This window comes from Quercus robur, chromosome 5, assembly GCF_932294415.1.
Source record: "Quercus robur chromosome 5, dhQueRobu3.1, whole genome shotgun sequence".
Classification (NCBI taxonomy): Eukaryota; Viridiplantae; Streptophyta; class Magnoliopsida; order Fagales; family Fagaceae; genus Quercus; species Quercus robur.
Genome location: NC_065538.1, coordinates 10274988 through 10280987, shown reverse-complemented (window position 1 = coordinate 10280987; position 6000 = coordinate 10274988). Strand labels below are relative to the sequence as shown.

The 6000-nt window shown below is 33.0% G+C and overlaps 1 pseudogene; it reads right to left on the bottom strand.

Moving 5' to 3' along the window:
* Nucleotides 1-784: 784 nt before the first annotated feature.
* Nucleotides 785-1438, bottom strand: LOC126727776 (mediator of RNA polymerase II transcription subunit 9-like; annotated as a pseudogene).
* Nucleotides 1439-6000: the final 4562 nt, after the last annotated feature.

Here is a 6000-nt window from a genome sequence, read left to right as displayed (position 1 = left end):
CTAACTAATGATCGATTTGATTTTAGAAAGAAAAAATAGTAATTAATTTCACTTGAATAAAATATTTATCAATGTTCAATGACATTTTGTCTATTACAAAATCATCCATAATTGCCAAATTATTAATTCATTAGCACCTCTCTTAGTTTTAACTTTTAAGTGGGTTGGCTCAGTACAATTTAATGCCTAAGATCGATGACAATTTTAAGTAGGACATTTAAATATTAATAAAAGAATATGTTAGGTTTTCATTGTTGGCCTCCATGATATTTAACTGTAATTAATTTTAAGTTCATTAGTGTAATCTATCCATAGCAAAAGTGGGTTGACTTTTGAGTAGGAAGCTGTTCAAAAATGATCTAAGTATTGATATGCACAAGATAAAGAGTTGATAATCTTTTGCTCATATCTTTTATAAAGTGCCAATATAGCCAAAAAGAAAAATAAAATAAACATTAAAATATGAAGGATTATGCAATAAACATCCTCCTTTTTCTAGGTTTAGAATTGGTTATAAATAAAATATATGATACTAAGCATAAACACAGGTGTATTTAGCGCCGTCCTTAAATATATTACAAAAGATTCATAACTCCACATTATAGATTATGAATATGGTTCAGAATTTTAGAAACGCATTGTAAATGAACAACTCAACATGGTTCAACCATTCTATGATTACAAAAGGTTCCAAATAACAAATTCTTAAACTCTAAATGCTCATAACATCTAAAAGAAACCTCATATAATTAAACACCATGACTAATTCATAAACAGCATAAATTCACATAAAACACACACACAAGAAAAAGAGAGGATGTTGGCACTTCTCAAAGTGGTTGTTCAAATCACCCACCTTTCATCAAACAATAACATATAGTCATTAACTAATTAAACAGACCCAAAATAAAAACGATTTTGCAAACTATTAGAAAATATAATTCTAAATTTTAATTAACACATAAAAACAAAAATGTAAATTTTAAAATAATACTAATGGTATGATACCAATGCATCTGATTGCTGGTCCCTAGTTCCATGCTCAATCACTTCCGCTAAATTCTCCGCCACCTGTAACCCAACATTTTGTAACCAAAAAATAATAAATAAATATATAGATATACATGTGTATGTAAGTAAAGGTTAAGGTTTTGAATGGAGTTACATGTAAGAGGTGGAAATGAGAAGCGAGTGATTGGTGTTGATGATGATATTGTTGTTGTTATTGTTGAAGGATACGCTATTGTTGTTGTTGATAGTGGATTTGTTGTTGTTGTTGTGGATGGAGTTGAAATTGTTGTTGTTGTTATTGTTGAAATTGTTGTTGTTGAGGTTGTAGTTGTAGAGGTGTCGGGATGGATGGGATCATACCCCAGTTTCCTCCTCCTCCTAAGTGATGCTCTTTCTCTCTCTCTGTGTATGTATCACTCGGCGGCATAGTGTAAGCGGAGCTCGAGGGGTTTTGCTATTATGCGCGGGTGGTGGAAGACACGAGATATAGAGAAGAAGCTGCATCTCTACACCAGTCAACGGCCTAGCTTCTTTGGGTTAGGGCTTTATTTTTGTTTTTCTCTTATAACCTCATTTCACTTTTTCTAGTTTCCTTTCTCTCTATTTCTGCAACAATTTCACGTGAGTATTGGTAATTAATAATTATAGATATATAAATAAAAAAAAACTATATATTAAGATATAAAGATATTTTTTACAGTATTTGAGATAGTAAGTTCTTCTCCAAAATATATATAAATATATATATATTTATTGAATTCGCAAGTTATTACCGGTTCTTATTAAAACCCATATTGACATTATTTTTCCACCTACAAAAAATAATTTTACACATCAACAAGTATTGTGTCCAATTTTATGTCAAATTTTTATGTCTTTAGGCTTCCTCGTTTCACTTCATTGCTCCTCCAATGACATTATATACATTCAACAGGTAACATTTTGTTTTTGCGAATACATATATTAAGATTTAAGAGGGCAAATGAGAGGAAGGGTTCAGTGATTCAATCCCATTTTCCATTCTTCACAGAAAATATCTGGGAATAAAGACGAGATGAAAAGACCAAATCCAATTAACACCCCCCCCCCCCCCCACCAAAAATAAAAAACTCAACAAGACGAGAGTTTGGCCACCTTTAATAAACAAATAAATCACAATAAGAGAATGAACAAATATGACATTTGGTCTTGGAAAATAGTTAATCGCAGAAAGGGACTCTAATGGAAATCATGGATCAAATTAATCAACAAAAGGTTTAGATTCACTTTCAAAAATAAAAATTGGAATGGAAGCTATTATCAATAGTCAGGTTGATTGTAAACAGTGAAACCTGAGTTTCACCCCTCAAGGAGTTTGAAGGGGGCAAGAAACTAGAATGAGCAAATAATAAATTTTCAAGATCATTTCTATAATAAAGCTATTCTTAGTTTCTCCCGAATACAATAATATAATGTTCTCGTATCTCACATTCATGATGGACCTTACTAATTAAATTCATGGTAGAGTCTATTATGAATATAAGAGGAGAAAGTACCATGTCATATACTTTAAAGGTACTTAAGAATTTTCCCAATAAAACGGTTGTCATAACAACTTATTCAGTTATATAGCAACAAAACAACATTATTTTTTACTATCATCATCTTTAACGGGAAGGGGAAAAAAACTGTAGGAACATATTCTATTTATTTTGACCAAAGCATAAAATTTAAAATAAAAAATAAATGGAAAGAAAATAAGCTATTGATTTCCCGTCCCCGCATGTGTGCACTTATGTATGCTCGTGCGTGTGTATGTTTGCTATAATACTTGAATTACCAAGCAACCCTACCAAAATTGTATTGATTCTTGTTCAAAAGGGTATAGGTGCTTCATTTCTAGCAAAAAAGAGAAGAGGGGTTTGAGAGAGTTGCTTCTTGAGTTCAATGGAAGGGAAAGAAAAAGGGCTTGGGTTTTTACACCATAGGAAATAGAATGTGTTTTAATATTGTTCATGTGATTGAATTTCATAAGGGAACCGTGACATCAAGTATTGTATCAACGGTTTGCCTAATTATAATTCTCTCTCTTTCAACACACTAAAATATATGCTTATAGATTATATAGTAAGTAATATCTCATTAACACAAAATTTGAGATGTGTATTAAGAGCGTAAAGAACATGCAACTCAATGATTAGATTTTCAAAATATATAATAATATTTTATTTTATTAAGTTTGTAGCCTTAAGTTATGTTAGGGTACTTTTTTTTACACCTAATTTTATTTGGGTACAACCTATTTATTTTCAAACACCACTAATAAGTAATTGGGTTTTCCCAAATATTTTTTGCTCTATTATTATGTTAATCACAAATGTTTCATATCTCATTATCTAAATTGGGTTATGATATAAACTATCACAAAAAGCCTCAAAACTCATATTTTATCCAATTTTATTATCATATTTAAAGCTCAAGAATACTTATACTTGGTAATATTTGAGAAGCCCATGATTCAAGTCCATGGCAAAACAATTTTATCAATGGAATTCAAATCCATTATCAAAGCGCATGATTTAAACCCATGGTAATTTATTTATCCAAAACCCAATTCTCATTGGCAACATCAAAACCCAATTCTCATTGGCAATATCAAAGCCCAATTCTCATTGGCAACATCAAAACCCAATTTTTGTTGGCAATATCAAAACCCCAACTTACGTTGGCACTATTTAAAACCCAATTTTCATTGGCAACATCAAAACCCAACTTACATTGGCACTATTTAAAACCCAATTCTCATTGGTAATATCAAAAGCCCAATTTGCGTTGGCACTATTAAAAGTCCAAACTAACTACTTGACACTATTCTATCAAAAGCCCAAGGTTATTAAATACTCGACAAAATACTATATCATAATTACTTCACTTAAAAGTCCGATAATAAACAATACTTTAAATTCTTAAACATATTATTACAATATTGCAAGCTTATAGAATTTATGAATTATCTATTCTCAAAACTCATGGCGATCATCTTGTAAAAGCCCATGGAAAGTTATGATTATTAGACCCATGACATATATTTATTGTAATAAACCCATGAAATACATGGACATCATTTGCATCGCGACATCCATAATATACGCCTTCAACACTCATGATAAACATTCAAACCCACAAGCTTATCATTTAAGTTATGATGCAATTATTAAAAACCATGAACATTATTGCAACATGGAATTCATCAAAGTAAATAGTATTTACAAAAGTATTATGAAACTTGTCCTATTGTTTCAAACATTACAACCAATTGCTCAAAGGCCCATTGCAAGTATCTATGAAAAAACCAAAAATATTTACTAATAAAATCCATGAGGAATGAAAGCCCATGGCAACATGTGCACACAACCCATCCCATGTGAGCAAGCCCAAACAAAAAACACAAGCAACTAACCAAAAGGCAACTAGAGACTCATACAAGGGAACCAAGCCTTTGAGAATGGACTAAGGGATGTCCCATCAATTTTCTGCCACCCTCTGCCTGACGTGAACAGTGCCCAAAGACTGTCATATCAGCTGAAGTCAAAAGGATGGAGAGACTCCATGATCTTCCTCAAAACTACACCTCCAGCGGAAGGGGAGCTGAAACCAAATTATCCAAATTTCAACAAATTGATGCTATAAATGTTAAAAACGATCAAGACATGATTCATGTACCAGGCCCATGAATCCTAAAGGAGAAAATTTGGGAACATGTGGTTTGGAGGGCATAAAGGGATCTCCAGTGGAACCCCCTGAAGTAGACTAGAACTTGACACCTGGCTTGGGGTGTTGAAATCTTACTTCTTAGGGGACCAAATCTCAGTTTGCAACATTAGGATTCATTCTTGATACACAATAATTAAGCTCAACCTCGAAAATCTTGGCACTTAATGCAAAAAACTCTAAAATCCCATCATTACCCAAAGAAGCAAGACAACCCCTCAAAGTGGATTTTCCTACTTCTTATCAAAATCTCAGGAAAGTTAAACCTTGATTTCGTCACCCTTGATGAGTCATGCGTTTTTGGATTCTTGTCAATCAATGCTTCTCTAAAACTCCATTATAAAAACATACACACCTCAGCCCACAGGAGGAAGAAGCCTCTCTAGAAAATTTCTGTCATTGACTACACTCTGCAGAAATTCAATCCCTATTTGCTTTCTTTAAGCTTCCCCAAGCTCTCTTGAGCTCACTCACAACCTTTCTCAGCCCATAGTCACCATAACACCAACATTCACCACCTTGCTTACACCTTCCTACTCCATAAATGTCCCATAACTAACCAGGACAGCCACTACCTCTGAAACCCTTGGTTTGTTTACTACTTTGCTCGTAGTTTAGCTTTCCTTAAGCTCACCACTCATCATCTTCAGCCTACACTCGTCTAATTTCAGATATTCTCCTCACCCCTCTACACAACCACAGCTCAAAAATGTCCTCCAACTAGACACAAATGGCCCATTACTCACAAAAAGCTTCAATCTTAGTGTTAATCCCATCTCACTCACTCAAAATAGCCCACATTCACATCATTCATGCCTTATAATTATACACTCACCAAAATCTTAGTTTAATACTTGCTGCACTAAGCTGGGGATCTTTCTCTCACTTCATTCCATCCTATTTTTCCTCTTTTATTTGTAACTATGGAGCCTTTAATTATTTTTTATTATTATGATGAAGAATATAATGTATTTGTAACAATTGAATTTTTCCCTTACAATTGATGTAATGATGGCTGAAAGTACTATAAATTCCCTTGACCAAGACACACAAGGACCCCCAGGAGTGAACATTTTCCTAAATTTATTTAATCATTGACTGTTGGACTCTAAGTATAATTTCACCCCTACTGCTAGAGATAATACCGTACCGCTAGAGGACTGATTTGAATTATGACGTCGTAAAAAGACTAATAATATAACAAACTAACAATACTAACGTGTTTATTGGGCTTTATTG